The 18,447-nt window shown below is 41.8% G+C and overlaps 1 pseudogene; it reads left to right on the top strand.

Annotated features, from left to right (window-relative positions):
* The first annotated feature begins 370 nt into the window (after positions 1-370).
* LOC132282040 (squalene epoxidase 3-like) overlaps positions 371-18,447 on the top strand; it is a 36,116-nt pseudogene continuing 18,039 nt past the window's right edge.

Here is an 18,447-nt window from a genome sequence, read left to right as displayed (position 1 = left end):
TACTTGTCTCTTACCTTGCATGTTTATTTATTTCACATTCATAACAGAGTAGAATTAGAAGATAGACTCGGAACTTGGATCAAAAGACAAGAACCCGGTCAGTTAAAACCAACCAACCAGATTGCTGATTCACGGGTCCATCCATCAACACCACCCGTCTTAGCTCACCGTCCAACCCACAGACTGCAACATTGTTTCTGTTATCGCTCTAACTCTGACGATAGTATGACCACAACATCCTCTGTTTTCCCTTATAAATGGACCCTCTATTCCACGTTCTCTTTCATCTTCCACTATCACACCTTTCCCAACAACAAAGACCGTCAACACCCGAACCAGAGCTAGAGAGAGAAAGAGAAGAGTCGCCCACATGTGCAATTGCAGAGGGGTAGAGAAAGAGAGTCATGGACCAAAAACTGACATCATCATCGTCGGAGCCGGTGTCGCCGGTGCAGCCCTCTCTCACACCCTTGGAAAAGTTAGTTTTCTATCTTTTTAATTACCCTTTTCGAACTGTTTGTTTCTTCGGAAAATTATCAACTGGAACATGAAAGTTCCTTCGGGAATTTTGTTTTTCATGCCCTGTTCGTTTTCACGGAAAAAAGGTTTTAACCGGGAAACAAGTAATGTTCTGGTCGAACTGTGTTAATATAATTTTTTATATGGTGGGAACCGTCTCAATGTCTAACTATACGTTTAACCGTCCCTGGAAAATTTCTTTAAAGGAACTATTTTGGGTCCAACAAACAGAGCTTTAGGGGATGTTTGGTTAGATGGAAAATAAATAAATTTTCTAAGATTCATTTGGTTAGCATTAGGCAGCATGAAAGTTGGTTTCAGTTGCAAGCTAACACCGCTATGACTCTCTATTTTGTAAGAATCCATTTTATGCATAAATACATTTTATTTTAAATAGTAAACAGAGTACAATTGAAATTTCATTTATTTTTCTCTAGAAAGCAAAATTTCCGTGTTTTTTTGTAAGAATATTTTGGGAAAAAGCCAGGTGATTTTATTTATTTTTTGCCTGGAAAAGTTAGGGAAGAGTTACTTTCACACTGAAATTTTCCTTTTTAAAGAATTTCCAATATTTCTTTTCCTTTCATGTTATTTTTATTAAAATTAAATCAATGGACGTGCAGAGGAATATCAGGTTGACTTTCAATGGAAGTATTAGTTTCTGTTGCAAGCTGACACACTTTGTCCATTTTTTTCTTGCACCCTGCCCTAATCTTTCCACTCTTTAGAACATCATAACGATTTATTTCAATATGACATAGACTGGTCTCTGTAATTCTCTTGTTTCTTGTTACTTTGTTGCGGGATGGATGGCGAGTTCAAGTGATTGAGAGAGATTTGATAGAACCTAACAGAATTGTTGGTGAACTGCTACAACCAGCTGGATACTTGAAGCTGATTGAATTGGGCCTTGAAAGTATGCATGAAACTCGATCTGCATGCAGATTTTGGAGTTAATTAGTTACAGCCCCTTTTAAGTTAGGAAATTTTCGGAACTGTTGAAACAAGTTACTGTAAAAAGCTTTTGTGTGTTGAAGGAGACTAGTTGGCAATTGCTCTTGCTCATCTTTATCTATACCAATAATTGATTTGGTTGTGAAATCTAAAACACAAGCATTTCAACTACAGATTGTGTGGAGGAAATTGATGCGCAGAGAGTACTTGGAGTTGTGGTTTTTAAAATGAGAGAAATGCAAAACTGTCTTATTCCCTTGAAAAGTTTCATTCAGATGTTGCTGGGAGATTCTTCCACAACGGAAGGTTCATACAGAAGATGAGGGAAAAAGCTGCTACACTTCCCAAGTATACTTTATTTCCTATTGTTGCAACTAATCGGTTAGTTTAATTATCTCTATTGTTCCATTAATTACTTCGGAAATGTTAATTTTTTTACTGGTTCAATAAATTGATCTTAAATTCTACAATAATTTTTTGTAATCATAATATGTGGCTCAAATTATGTGTACTGATATTTTAATGATTCAATTTCCTTACTTTGGCCGGCTCCAGTGCGTTATTTTTCTTTTCCTTTGGACAATCATCAACAATTCTTTTGTTTGTTGATCTGGAACTAGCATCGGTACATTTTTAACTATAGATCTGTAACAGAAATTTTTAGTTTGTCATCTGTGTTCAGTTTGTATTAATTCCTTGACAATTGCTTTTATTTAGTACTATACCTAGTATAACTTATTGATTTATAATTTAATTTTGTTACTTGTACATTTTGGTTCCACTGTCCCTTTTTGATATGCAATTTTTTATTTAGTGTACGGCTTGAGCAAGGAGCAGTTATATCCCTGGTTGAAGAAAATAGAGCTATAAGAGGGGTACTGTACAAAACTAAGACGGGTCAGGAGCATAGAGCATATTGTCACGGGCCTAGAGATTTGGCGCAGCGGCACGGCCCGTGCGGCACCAAGGCGTTGCTTCAGCTCGCGCAAGCGCCCTGGTCAGCCACCACGACCTGCCCTCCCAAGGATACATGCTGACTGGTTTCGGCCTGCCATGGCCTCGTCAGGGGAACGGCTCCAGCTCCCGACCAGTTTGTGCAGGGATGGCCAACTCCCTTCTTCATAGTCAAGTCCACGACCAGCGACAAGCACCTCGAACTGAACCGAGTCGACCTGCCTGAACTCTGAAGAGGTACCATCCTGTGCTCCTGCACGCCCCTTCCCTGGAACCATTCCCAGTCAAACTCTGCTCTTTGCCAACCAGCATGCGTGTCTTCCATCCTCCAAGCGTCTTAGGAATCACTTCGTGACATTCTCCCCCACCCAAATCCTGCGACGTCCTCGTCGCAGTGCGGCGCTTCACTACTGCGTCCACTCCCTTCCAAAGTCTGCCTCCATGCGGTATGCTCGCCTTCCCACCATCGCTTCCTTGTGCAGCTCCCTGCACTGCACTCGCCCAATGATAGGCCTCGGACCAAGGGGACATCCACTCCTCAAGGACGTGACTCTTCTCTGTCATGCCGCCTCCGCGACATCCCGAGCAAGCAATGGCCTCCTGCCGACTTGATGCTCGCCCTTCACCATGGTTTGCATCACCCAAGGACTAAGCACGAACTTTGGTGCGCGCGGCCCTCCGGCCCTTCAATGCGCAACTTCAACGGACGCCTCTTCCTGGGGAGATGGAGGCTCTCCCCCCCAACTGCATTGATTCCTCCTCATCGACGCAACTTCAATGCACCGTCTTCATTCTCTGACCCCTCCCGGACCGATAAGGGGGCACCCCACCGTGCTTTACCCCAAGTCCTGCTCTGATACCATTTGTCACGGGCCTAGAGATTTGGCGCAGCGGCACGGCCCGTGCGGCACCAAGGCGTTGCTTCAGCTCGCGCAAGCGCCCTGGTCAGCCACCACGACCTGCCCTCCCAAGGAAACATGCTGACTGGTTTCGGCCTGCCATGGCCTCGTCAGGGGAACGGCTCCAGCTCCCGACCAGTTTGTGCAGGGATGGCCAACTCCCTTCTTCATAGTCAAGTCCACGACTAGCGACAAGCACCTCGAACTGAACCGAGTCGACCTGCCTGAACTCTGAAGATGTACCATCCTGTGCTCCTGCACGCCCCTTCCCTGGAACCATTCCCAGTCAAACTCTGCTCTTTGCCAACCAGCATGCGTGTCTTCCATCCTCCAAGCGTCTTAGGAATCACTTCGTGACAATATGCTCCTCTTAGAATTGTTTGTGATGGCTGCTTTTCAAATTTACGCCGCTCTCTTTGCAACCCTAAGGTAGAACGCTCAAGTCTTTGCCTATCCAAACTTTCTTCCTCTTTCACTAATATAGTAAACATTCATAAATAGAGATATTTATAATCAACTAATAATGTTAATCCCTTTATTATCTTTAGGTACTTGATGAGTGACATAATCAGTCTAGCTATTATTTGTACTTTCTCAATTTTATTCACATTTTTTGCTCTACACACATGAGATAAACTTCTCTATTTTTGAGTTTCATAGGTGGATGTGCCATCTTGTTATGTTGGTATGGTCTTGGAGAACTGTCAACTTCCATTTCCAAATTATGTGTATGCTATTTTAGCAGATCCATCACCCCTCTTATTTTATCCAATCAGTAGTACTGAAGTTTGCTGTTGAGGATACAATAAGTGATATGGGCTGGTTATAGTTCGCGGACGTGGCATCGGGGCAAACAAATGAAATACAACCCATATAAGAGCACCACAGAATGGGCCGAGCTCAGAGGATCCACCGAAGAAGACCAAGCCCATTGGAAAAAAGGCCCAAAACTGATAGTCCAGCAGCACTTGTAATTGCCTATAAAAGGGCAGTGAAGAGAGTGAAAGAGGGGGAGATTTATTTTTTAATTGAAAATGTAATGAGATTCTGTCCAAATAGAGAGAGAAAACTCTTTGCATCTTCAATTGGCGCCGTCTGTGGGAAGCGTTGGAGGTTGATTCTTGTTTGATCAACGTCATGTTGATTCAGACTGATTGGTGACAACGAAGCTTGATTTCTAGAAGTTTAATCCAGATCTAAGAGATTGCAGTTTGCTCTTGAGAAGTTCTTGATTCTTGATTGATTTTGAGAAATTGGCGTTAAGTTTACGCAGCTGTGATTCACTCTATCGCGGCTTGATCCAGCAAGCTCAGACGCCAGAAAAGCTCTGATCTATCGAAGGGAGAACGTAACTCGTAAAATTTGAGTCTAGATCTGACGTGATTCGCATCAGCGAAACTCAGATCTAACTTAGAATTTGTGATTCATGCCTTTGCTCCGTTCCAGAATGATGACTGGGGGTGAGAACTCCAATACGGTAGAGAATGTCCAGCAGATGAAACTTGATGAGTTGATGAGCATGATCGAAGCTCTCAGGAGAGAGAATGCAGATCTAAGGACTGAAATGTAGCGTCAAAAAGTTCTGGTGATTCCGCGATCGTTCCCGGCAGGAGAAGAAGTTGTATGTACCGATGCGGCACATCAAGGTGAGGAGGTAGGGAACAATCAGACAGATCTTCACCGCGAGGAGGTCTGGCCAAACGATTTGCCGCCAAATCCTTATCGTGTTGATGATCATGAAGGATCAACTCACGTGGATCCACGGCGTGAACAGATCAGGTGAAACGAAGCCATGACTTTCGATCCACATCAAGAAATGCTCAGCCGAGGAGAAGCAATGGAGTTTGATCGTCACAAAGCTATACCGCCGTGGCGCAAAGAGTTTATTGAGGAAAGATCACTCGATCCGACTTATCAGCCTTCCATGGCGACGCTCAACTATCGCAGCTCAGAAAGGAGATTTGTAGATCAGAGAGCAATCGCGAGGTTCCAGAGGGAAAATGAAGTCCTCCGTTCAGCAGCTCGAACGGTTGATTCGCCGTTTACTGATGAAATTCTGAATGCTCCGAGTCCGAGGAAATTTTTCATACCCGTTTTCATTCTGTTCGACGAAACGACCGATCCGATTGATCATGTATATCACATCCAGTTGAAAATGGCTCTAAACACTGAGAATGATTCCTTGATGTGCAAGTGCTTCCCTATAAGTCTAGCTGGACCAGCGCTCAATTGGTTCAAGAACCTGCCGAGGGGCTCAGTGGATAGTTTCTGAAGCTTGTGTGATCGGTTCATAAGCCAATATTATGGAAATAAACGTCCAGCAATGGACATTTCGAGCCTATTCACAATGAAGCAGCATGAGGATGAGCGTCTCCAAGCTTTCCTAACCAGGTTTAACCATACTAAGAGTATGGTGATTTAATGTCATCTTTCTACGGCGGTTCAAGCGTTTATATTGGCCATAACTCGTGGCACTCCATTCCACACAAGCTTGGTAGTGAATACGCCGAAGACTATGGATGAACTTAATGAAAGAGCCGATGGATTCATGTGCTTGGAAGAAGAAGAGGTAGCTAACGCTTGGAAGACATCCGTCATATCAACAGAAGAGAAAACCAAAGCAAAGATCAGACAAAAGCAGGTTCAGCCACAGCGTCAGACCTCGTGGAAATCTGAGAAGAGGCCCAGGGAGGAAGAGCTGGTTACTCCATTGAAAGTCACCTTAGCAAGGCTGTACCAAGAAAATAAAGATAAGTTCCGATCTCCATTACCAATCAGACAACCCCTCGAACAGAGGGATCAGTCTAAGTATTATGCATTCCATTCTGACTTTGGCCATCAGACTAATGAATGCAAGAATTTAAGGAGACAGGTAGAGATGCTGATAGCCAGAGGGGAGTTCGCAAGTTATACTCGAGGCCCGGCAGTGGAACAAAACCGACCGATAGAGTACGTGAAGATGAATCAGAAGTCGAACTCTGTGATACCCCTCGGATCTGAGACACGGGTTGATCAGGCCTAGGCCCAAACCCGAGGGAATATCCAACAATTAAGTATTTTAAAGCGAACACAGATGACAAAATGAAACAATAAAGATGGAATAAAACTAAAAGAACATTTAATTAAAAAAAAACCCTCTATGCATAACTGAAAAATAAAACTCCATTCCTCCAAAACTTCAAGGTTACAACTTGGGAATCCACTGGTGGACCTCTAACCAAAAGTTCAACTGAAACTGAAAACTAAAAATAGATAATGCTAGAAACATCGAGAGAAGTCCTACGCAATCAGATGAATGTGGGACTGTCCTTGACAAGCACGATCAAGCTCTAAGGTTGGAACCGTCCTGTACCTGAAAAGAATAATAAAGGAGTAGGTCAGACCCACGAGCAAGTTCTAATCTAACTGCAATCCATACAGTGACTCGATACATAGATACACCGTAGACACCTCACAATATCTATCTAGTCCATACGTATAAATATATCCACACTAAGGGACATTCACTAGTCTATAATAGGGGTCTCAACCTGAATAGAAGGCAACATGCGAATACGCACCCAAAGGTGGGTATGAGTACCTAGACCTAACAGGGTACACCTCAACCTGTTATAACAAGCTATGCATCCACTGCATATACGCACCCTAACCAATGAGTCTGAGACTCAAGCTCAACTCGTGGTACCATAAACATATATATAAAGTCCATCCAAATCCGGGGTATGTAATTCAACTATTTATTAAACTGACATATAATAAACCAACTAGTTAGTCACTCAACTTATTCAGCTGATATGACTTAACTACCATCCGTTAATCCAAGAAGTCATCCAACTTGGTTACAGCTGATCTGACTTAGTCACAATTAGGATTCGATATCTTTCAATCCATTCCATTAATCCATTAGGTTAGGTTTATGCGTTTTGAGCTAAACCGTCCCTAGTATGTCACCGTCCCATACCGGTGCATACAATCCTCCATATCCAAGTAAATTACAATGTATACATAATGAACAAATAATTTACAGTCCAAAACCACCATCCAAATAATTGCAGAAAAGTATTTAAGATTTCAGCAATTTAAATCCCAGAATTAAACCATGTAATTGCAGGAAACAGTTTAATAGTTTACACAATTAGCATCCAAAGCATGCATAGACCCAATCCAATATATCAATGACTCTATCATGCATTTAGAACAAATTCTATAATCCCATTATAGTCCAACAAATTGCTAGATTAACCTAAACAATTTATTGCGTCCCATCCGATAACAGTGTACTAAGTCATTCGCTTTTATACTATTTTGTCCTTTATCTTAGAGACTTAAACCATGCATCAACTAGTTTAATCACACTTAGAATCAAGTAGTTATATCCTCTGAAAAGTCCCCACAAGCCATTAGAAGCATCCCAAGGCTCAAACAGTGTCCAGATTACCAAACAGTGCCTTAAAACTAAAAAAAAATAAAAATTAAACGTATATTGCAAAAGGGAGCCTGCTCCAAATTTTGGGAGCAGGCTCTTTCAGCCTAGAGCCGGCTCTACTTGTTGTGGGAGCCGGGTCCCACATCCATGGAGCCGGCTCTCACCTCTTTTGAGAGCCTCTGTCCCCGTTGCTTCGTTTTAGTCCGTCTACTCCCTCTCTGATCAACTCCTATCACTCTGTTGGTTTCTAAAGTAGATCTTAAGCATCTTATTAACACCCAGGAGCATCCCAAAGGTTTGATAGCAACCATTAGAAAAAAATATAGAGGTTAAATTTGCTACCAAACTAACACGCGTTAGAAACAAATTTGAAACTTTGCAATAACAGTTCTAGTTCAACCCCTTTGTTCCTCTTCACTACTGATCTTTAGAGTCCTATAACACCCCATAAACATCCCCATGATTTATTTACAGAGGAAAAAACAATTAAAGAAACAAAAATTGCTAACAACCATTACATGCTTAAACAGAGAACAGAAACAAGACTTGCAAACATTTAACAGAATTTGTTTTAACACGCAGAGATCATCAATATTTTATATGGTAAGCATTTAAGTTCTGATTTAATAATTAATTAAACCCTAGAGATTATCTAGGTGCACAGAACACTAGCCAGATGGAAGGAGGAAGAGAAGAACTCGCCTTTGAGTTTCAGACTTGAAACTCTAAATTCTCAGCTTCTGTGGTGATATGTTTGTGTCCTAAACTGCAAGTATGCTTCCCCAGTAACTTGGTTCAACCCAGAGACACCTCCTATCTTCCTCTGTTCTCCCTCTGTACCTCACAATTTCTGTGTCTTTCACAGAATTCAATTCACGTCTCCGAATTAACTGCTATGAATCCAAACCCTAAGCTTACCTCACGTAATATATTTATAAGCTTAACTCTAAACCCTAATCCTTGTAACCTTAAAGCCAGAGCCCATCTCGGCCCATAAACCGACCTAAGATAAATACCTATGTTGGCCACCCATGTAAATTGCAACCCTAAATTCACGTAGAGAACAGAAAACTAAATTCCCTTAAATTTAAATTTTCATTAAATAAAATTGATTAAACAATTAAATAAACACAATTAAATAAATAAATAAAATTATATAAACAGTTATCAAAAACAGATTAAGTAACATGACTGATTAAACAAATAAACCATTAAGCCATTAATTAAACAACATGACTGATTAAACAAATAAATCATAAAACTATTACGCAAATAAGCAAATAAAATGCAAATAAGCCATAAATTAAATTCCAGGAATTGCCTTTTAAAATTAGGGGTATTACATTCTTCCCCCCTAACAAAAGGAATTCCGTCCTCGGAATTCGCTCTTACCTTCATCCAATATTTTAGGAAACTGCGAGCGAATGATATCCTCCCGTTCCCAAGTGGACTTAGCCTCATTGTGATGACTCCACTGCACACGAACCAAAGGGATAACCTTATTGCGAAGGATTTGATCCCGAAGGTCAACAATACGACATGGTGGCTCCAAATAAGTTGCATCCGACTGCAACTCAATCTCCCCAACATCGATATGCTGATACCGATCCTCATCTTGCAGAAATTTCCGCAACATGGACACATGGAATACGTTGCGTACGCGGTCCAAATTATCCGGCAGTGCCAACCGATAAGCAACAGCTCCAACTCGATCCGTAATCATGAATGAACTGACAAACCGTGGAGACAACTTCCCTTTCTTCCCAAAGCGTATAACACTCTTCATAGGAGATACTTTGAGAAGAACCTGATCCCCAACCCGAAACTCCAAAGCACGAGTACGACGATCAGCATAGCTCTTCTGCCTACTTTGGGCAGTACGCATGCGATCTCGAATAAGAGCAATCTTTTCAGAGGTATCCTTGATGAACTCAGGACCTAAGAATCGATTCTCTCCAACCTCCATCCAACAAACAGGTGATCGACACGGTCGACTGTATAACGCCTCAAAAGGTGCCATCCCAATAGTCTTCTGGAAACTATTGTTATAAGCAAACTCCACAAGTGGCAAATATTCCTCCCAGTGGCCCTTGAAATCCAGAACACACGACCGAAGCATATCTTCCATAATCTGATTCACCCTCTCAGTCTGTCCGTCAGTCTGAGGATGATAAGCAGTACTAAGGTGTAACTCCGTACCTAAAGCCTGCTGAAAACTCTTCCAAAATCCACATACAAAGCTCGAATCCCTGTTCGATATAATGGACAATGGAATGCCATGTAGCTTCACAATCTCTGAAATGTAAAGCCTCGCCAACTGCTCCGAAGTGTAGTCAGTGCAAATAGGCAAGAAATGAGCTGACTTGGTCAACCTATCCACAATGACATATATGGAATTATGCCCCTTGAAAGAATTTGGCAACCCTTCCACAAAATCCATAGATATGCTCTCCCATTTCCACTCCGGAATTAGTAGTGGCTGTAGAGCTCCTAGCGGCCTCTGATGATCAATCTTAACCATCTGACAAGTACTACACTGAGAAACAAAAAGAGCAATGTCCCTCTTCATACCTGCCCACCAAAACTGCCGCTTCATATCTTGATACATCTTATCGCCTCCTGGATGAACAGAGAACTCATAGTGGTGAGTTTCAGTCATCACATCCTTCCTCAAACCATCAGCAGAAGGTACTACTATACGCCCTTTGTACCTCAAACCTCCGTCAGCCCCAACATAGTAAAATGGAACCTCTCCAGAAGCTATCTCTGAAACCTTGTCAATGCACTGCTGATCCGTGAGTTGTGCTTGTAAAACCTTGCGAATGATGGAAGGTGTAACCACCATGCAAGCTATAAAAGTATCCGATAACTCATCCACACTCTTCAAAGCATTCCACTCAGTAGTGAATAGAGCAGAAAGACTACCAACAGGTCGGCGACTGAGTGCATCCGCCACTACATTCGCTTTCCCTGGATGGTACTGTATAGAAAAATGATAGTCTTTTACAAACTCCAACCATCTGCGTTGTCTCATATTCAGCTCCCGCTGAGTGAACAAGTACTACAGACTCTTGTGATCACTGAATAAACTGAAGGACTCACCCAACAGATAATACATCCAAATACGCAAGGCAAAGACCACTGCTGCCAACTCTAAATCATGTGTTGGATAATTAAGCTCATGAGGCTTAAGTTTCCGAGATCCATAAGAAATTGGTCGCTCCTCCTGCATCAATACACATCCAAGATCCTGCAACGAAGCATCCGTGTAAACAAGATACTCTATCCTGCTCTGCGGAGTAACCAGAACCGGTGCAGAAGTCAGTTTCCTTTTCAGCTCATCAAAAGCTCGCTGACAGTGTTCATCCCACACGAACTGTACACCCTTCTTGGTCAGATGAGTGAGTGGTCCTGCTATCTTAGAGAACCCCTGGATGAATCTCCTGTAATATCCTGCCAGACCGAGAAAACTCCGAATCTCAGTAGGTGATGTAGGCTGTCCCCACTCAACCACCACTGAAACCTTGGCCGGATCCACTGCTATCCCCTTTTCTAACACCACGTGACCCAGAAATTTCACCTCCCGCTGCCAAAATTCACATTTCTCGAACTTGGCATATAACTGGTGCTCACGAAGCGTCTGCAAGACTATGCGAAGATGTCTAGCATGATCATCCTCTGACCGAGAATAGATCAAGATGTCATCAATAAAGACAATAACAAACTGATCCAAATAAGCCCAGAAGACTCTATTCATTAAGTCCATGAATACTGCAGGTGCATTAGTCGTCCAAAACGGCATAACACGAAACTCATAAGAACCATATCTCGTGAGAAATGTTGTCTTAGGAACATCCTGCTCCCTAACCCTCAGCTGATGATACCCAGAATGCAGATCAATCTTGGAGAAGTATGTGGCTTCCCTTAACTGATCAAACAAGTCATCAATCCTGGGCAAAGGATATTTGTTTTGAATCGTAATCTTATTCAACTCCCTGTAATCTATACACAGACGAAGCAAACCATCCTTCTTCTTCACAAATAGAATCGGTGCTCCTCAAGGTGATTTACTCCTACGAATAAAACCCTAGCTGAGTAACTGCTGAATCTGATCCCTCAGCTCTCTCATCTTTACCGGTGCCATCTGATAGGGTGCCCTAGCAATAGGCGCAGTGCCTGGAGCTAAATCTATCACAAAATCAATCTCTCGACTAGGTGGCAACCCTGGAATCTCCTGAAATACATTCGGGAAATCCTGTATAATCGGTATGTTATCCAATGGCACAGTAATCCCCTCCTCATTTTCCCTCTCCACATGGAACAAATAAGTGCCATCGCCCCCTTTAGAACGTGGCATAGCTACTACATACATATCCTGACCAGGTATGGTAAAAATAATAGATCTATTAAAACAATCAACTTGAGCATGGTAGTGAGACAACCAATCCATCCCAAGTATCACATCATAAGTGTGCATGTCCAGGACCAGTAGATTGGCTAGAAATCTGAGTCTGCTAATATCTAATGTCACAGGCCCATCACTCTCATGTATAATAGCTGTATCACCCAATGGTGTAGAAATACCCTGAGGTCTAGTGCATACCCTCGTCCTCATCCCAGATAAAGTAACAAAAGTCTTAGCTACAAATGAGTGTGTAGCACCCGTATCAAATAAAACCTGTCCATGTAAACCATACATAGGAAACTTACCCTCAATAGTCTGAGGTGCCTGAACATCCTGTGGCATGGGGTTATACACCCTGCCATAGTGAAACTGCTGTGGTGCCTGTCCCTGAGTCTGCGGTGGTGCCGGTAAAGCCAGATGCGTCTGTCCCTGAATCCGTGGAACCTGTGGAGCCTGTAGAGGCACTGGCGCCCTCTGTCCCTACTGCACATACTATCCCTGTCCCTGTCCTGCTTTAGGACACTGCCTGGTGGTATGACCATACTCTCCACAAGTGTAACAACTACCCTGGAAAGTACCAAATGGCTTCTTCTGTCAGTTAGCCTGTGGCTAACCCTGTCCTACCTGTGGTCCCCCATTCTGTTGCCTCTGAATAGGTGCCCCATTCCGGTGAGCATCTGAACCACCCTTGTGCTTCTTCCAAGGCTGTTGTCCCTAGAACTTGCCTTTGTCATTCTGTCGGTGACTATTGCCATTCCCCTTTTTAGCTGACTGATTAGTATAGTCTTTATCACCCCGCTTCTCACCACGAGCTTGTCTGATGTCCACAGTCAACTGATACTGTTGTAGAGTGACGTCTACCACCTAAGCATAGGTAGTATAGGCTGGACTACCTGTAATAGCTCTCTTGATAAACCACATCAGTTCCTTGACGAAACTGTTACGCTTCTTCTCATCTGTATCCACCTCCTCCGGTGCAAAGAGAGACAAGCGTGTGAACTGCTGCTCATACTCTGCCACTGTCATGTTTCCCTGCTGCAGATTTAGAAACTCGGTCTTCATAGCTGCCCTGACTGTATAGGGAAAATATTTCTCGTCAAAGCGAGCACTGAACTCATCATAAGACAATGTCATCCTCTCCTCTGAGGTGGTAACTGACTCCCACCACTGTAGTGCATTCCCAACTAGCTTGAAAGTAGCAAGCATCTGCTTCTGAACCTCCGTGCACTGAACCAAACGAAGATGACGCTCAATGTCCTGTTTCCACTGGTGAGCTGCTATCGCATCGGTGGAGCCTGAGAACATAGGTGGACTCCCCTTTGTGAAAGAGCTCCTAGCCTTTCCCCAAGAATCCGTCTGAACCACTGGTGCTGGTACAAGTGCCTGCTGAACCTGTGGTTGGTTCCGGAGTGTAGCTGTTACCCCAGCCTCTATAGCCCGAGCAACAAGGTCATTGAGGTGTGGAGGAATCTTTGAATCTCTGACCCGACCCTGAGTCTGTTGAACTTCCTCCTGCTCCTCCTGAAACCCTGGCATTTGCTGCTCTTCTTCCATTTGCCGACGTTGTAGACGTTCCTGCTATCTACGTGCCGCTCTCCTCTGTCGACTGTTCATGTTCTGTCCTCTTCCAGTGTTAACCATGCTGTTAACATAGAAAGACAGACATCAGTACGAGTTTAAACAAACCGTAAAAGAATTCAACGAATCCTAAACATGAGCTCTATAAAAAAAAACGCTACGCAGAAATCTTAATACGAAACGTCCTAGAGACAATTAAACTTGGAGTGCTTTGATACCAACTGTGATACCCCTCGGATCCGAGACACGGGTTGATCAGGCCCAGGCCCAAACCCGAGGGAATATCCAACAATTAAGTATTTTAAAACGAGCACAGATGACAAAATGAAGTAATAAAGATGGAATAAAACTAAAAGAACATTTAATTAAAAAAAAACCCTCTATGCATAACTGAAAAATAAAACTCCATTCCTCCAAAACTTCAAGGTTACAACTTGGAAATCCACTGGTGGACCCCTAACCAAAAGTTCAACTGAAACTGAAAACTGAAAATAGATAATGCTAGAAACATCGAGAGAAGTCCTACGTAATCAGATGAATGTGGGACTGTCCTTGACAAGCACGATCAAGCTCTAAGGCTGGAACCGTCCTGTACCTGAAAAGAATAATAAAGGAGTGGGTCAGACCCACGAGCAAGTTCTAATCTAACTGCAATCCATACAGTGACCCGATATGCAGATACACCGTAGACACCTCACAATATCTATCTAGTCCATACGTATAAATATATCCACACTAAGGGACATTCACTAGTCTATAATAGGGGTCTCAATTTAAATAGAAGGCAACATGCGAATACGCACCCAAAGGTTGGCATGAGTACCTAGACCTAACAGGGTACACCTCAACCTATTATAACCAGCTACGCATCCACTGCATATACGCACCCTAACCAATGAGTCTGAGACTCAAGCTCAACTCGTGGTACCATAAACATATATATAAAGTCCGTCCAAATCCAGGGTATGTAATTCAACTATTTATTAAACTGACATACAATAAACCAACTAGTTAGTCACTCAACTTATTCAGTTGATATGACTTAACTACCATCCGTTAATCCAAGAAGTCATCCAACTTGGTTACAGCTGATCTGACTTAGTCACAATTAGGATTCGATATCTTTTAATCCATTCCATTAGGTTAGGTTTATGCGTTTTGAGCTAAACCGTCCCTAATATGTCACCGTCCCATACTGGTGCATACAATCCTCCATATCCAAGTAAATTACAATGTATACATAATGAACAAGTAATTTACAGTCCAAAACCACCATCCAAATAATTGCAGAAAAGTATTTAAGATTTCAGCAATTTAAATCCCAGAATTAAACCATGTAATTGCAGGAAACAGTTTAATAGTTTACACAACTAGCATCCAAAGCATGCATAGACCCAATCCAATATATCAATGACTCTATCATGCATTTAGAACAAATTCTATAATCCCATTACAGTCCAACAAATTGCTAGATTAACCTAAATAATTTATTTCGTCCCATTCGATAACAGTGTACTAAGTCATTTGCTTTTATACTGTTTTGTCCTTTATCTTAGAGACTTAAACCATGCATCAACTAGTTTAATCACACTTAGAATCAAGTAGTTATATCCTCTGAAAAGTCCCCAAAATCCATTAGAAGCATCCCAAGGCTCAAACAGTGTCCAGATTACCAAATAGTGCCTTAAAACTAAAAAAAAATAAAAATTAAACGTATATTGCAAAAGGGAGCCTGCTCCAAATTTTGGGAGTAGGCTATTTCAACCTAGAGCCAGCTCTAGGAGTCCTTAGAGCCGGCTCTACTTGTTATGGGAGCTGGCTCCCACATCCATGGAGCCGGCTCTCACCTCCTTTGAGAGCCTCTGTCCCCGTTACTTCGTTTCAGTCCGTCTGCTCCCTCTCTGGTCAACTCCTACCACTCTGTTGGTTTCTAAAGTAGATCTTAAGCATCTTATTAACACCTAGGAGCATCCCAAAGGTTTGATAGCAACCATCAGAAACAAATATAGAGGTTAAATTTGCTACCGAACTAACACGCGTTAGAAACAAATCTGAAACTTTGCAATAACAGTTCTAGTTCAACCCCTCTGTTCCTCTTCACTACTGATCTTTAGAGTCCTATAACACCCCATAATCATCCCCATGATTTATTTACAGAGGAAAAAATAATTAAAGAAACTAAAATTGCTAACAACCATTACATGCTTAAACAGAGAACAGAAACAAGACTTGCAAACATTTAACAGAATTTGTTTTAACATGCAGAGATCATCAATATTTTATATGGTAAGCATTTAAGTTCTGATTTAATAATTAATTAAACCCTAGAGATTATCTAGGTGCACAGAACACAAGCCAGATGGAAGGAGGAAGAGAAGAACTCGCCTTTGAGTTTCAGACTTGAAACTCTAAATTCTCAGCTTCTGTGGTGATATGTTTGTGTCCTAAACTGCAAGTCTGCTTCCCCAGTAACTTGGTTCAACCCAGAGACACCTCTTATCTTCCTCTGTTCTCCCTCTGTACCTCACAATTTCTGTGTCTTTCACAGAATTCAATTCACGTCTCCGAGTTAACTGCTATGAATCCAAATCCTAAGCTTACCTCACGTAATATATTTATAAGCTTAACTCTAAACCCTAATCCTTGTAACCTTAAAGCCAGAGCCCATCTCGGCCTATAAACCGACCTAAGATAAATACCTACGTCGGCCACCCATGTAAATTGCAACCCTAAATTCACGTAGAGAACAGAAAACTAAATTCCCTTAAATTTAAATTTCCATTAAATAAAATTGATTAAACAATTAAATAAATAAATAAAATTATATAAACAGTTACCAAAAACAGATTAAGTAACATGACTGATTAAACAAATAAACCATTAAGCAATTAATTAAACAACATGACTGATTAAACAAATAAATCATAAAACTATTACGCAAATAAGCAAATAAAATGCAAATAAGCCATAAATTAAATTCCAGGAATAGCCTTTTAAAATTAGGGGTATTACAAACTCTCACAATACGCAATCGGTTTGAATAATCAATGGAAATCACGGTCGGCCTGAACCTACTGAGGAGTCAGATGAACTGCTTCGAACACGCCTTCGCTAGGCACGGATGAAGAGGAGGATAGGCAGTGTAAACACTCTGCACCAACAGAGCACATCAACACAGATAAAGTTTGACAGAACAGATCTTTTGCGTGTTCAGATCCCTCATGAGGACCCGTTGGTCGTCAGTTTGACAGTGGCTGAATGTTTGGTACGCAGAGTTCTGATTGATCCTGGAAGTAGTGTGAACGTTATGCCGAGGGACACATTTAATCGGCTTGAGATCAAGCCGGATCGGCTTAAGCCCACTGGGAATCCTTTGCTAGGGTTTGATGGAAAATGAGTGGAGCCCATCGGTAAGGTGGAGGTAGCAGTGCATGCTGCAGAGAGGGTTCTGATGGAGACCTTTGTAGTTGTCGAGATTCATCCCTCTTACAACCTTCTGATGGGCAGAGGGTGGATCCACATAGTTCAAGGTATTCCTTCCACTCTACATCAAGTAATGAGATGCCTGGGGCTAGACGGAGCCAAGGTGATTGACATTCATGGGGACCAGGTTGCAGCTAAGGAATGTTATTCAATAACGCTGAACTATGCTGGAAAAGGGAAAGCACCCATCCGTTTGTCAAGCTCGAGATAGCAATTACAGGAGCCTTCCCCCAAGCAGAATGGGGAGGAGAAGCCAGTGGACTTGACCAAAGAACCCATAGTTGATGTACAGATCGATCGGTTCCAACCAGAACGAATAACCAGAGTGGGGGAACGACTTGCTGTGGAGGAGAAACATGAGTTAGTTGATTTTTTGTCTTAGAACATCGAAGTATTTGCATGGAGCCACCTAGACATGCCTGGAATTGATCCTTCCGTATCCTGTCACTCCTTGAATGTTAATCCCAATGCAAGACTTGTAAAACAGAAGCAGCGAAGGTTTGCTCCAGAGCGTAACCGGATCATAGCCGAAGAGGTTGACAGGCTGCTTGATGCGGGATTTATAAGAGAAGTGTATTATCCTGATTGGTTGTCTAACGTTGTTATTGTGCAGAAGAAGAATGGGAAGAATGCATCCAACCATTTGCATTAACCTTATTCATACATGACGTCATCCTACATCAGAGTACCTGCTTAACGGTTTACAATTAAAGATAACCTATAAATCTACCTTACAAGTTATAAGAAAAGTAAACAAGTAACTTCAGGTCATAATATTAAGTTCTACTACAATATTTACATTTTATACAAAAGACGTTACATGGTTCTTTTCCCCATTCACACACAAGACTCTAGACTTGGCAGTAGCAACCTAACCTGATACCTGAAAAAATATAAATATGGATGGAATGAGCTTAAAGCCCAGTGAATGCAACACTACTACATCAGATTAATATAAACAAATATTATCTGATAACTTCAATTAAACTTTATTACCAGGCATAAAAATATAATACTCTCCTTCTAGGCCAGGGTATGGACTTTATTTAAATATAGTACTCTCCTTCCAGGCCAGAGTATGGACCTTATTTAATGTAATCCAGTTTTATATATATATATATATATATATATATATATATATATATATATATATATATATATCTTCATTTCACATACACAACTTCAATACTTCAATTAAACATATCCAAGTATAAAATTCTAGTGAGTAC

This window comes from Cornus florida, unplaced genomic scaffold (assembly GCF_030987335.1).
Source record: "Cornus florida cultivar Cherokee Brave unplaced genomic scaffold, ASM3098733v1 CherokeeBrave_3.0.0_Hap2_Chr11, whole genome shotgun sequence".
Taxonomy (NCBI): Eukaryota; Viridiplantae; Streptophyta; class Magnoliopsida; order Cornales; family Cornaceae; genus Cornus; species Cornus florida.
Note: the sequence above shows the minus strand (reverse complement) of the source record. Positions and strands in the feature narration are given on the sequence as shown.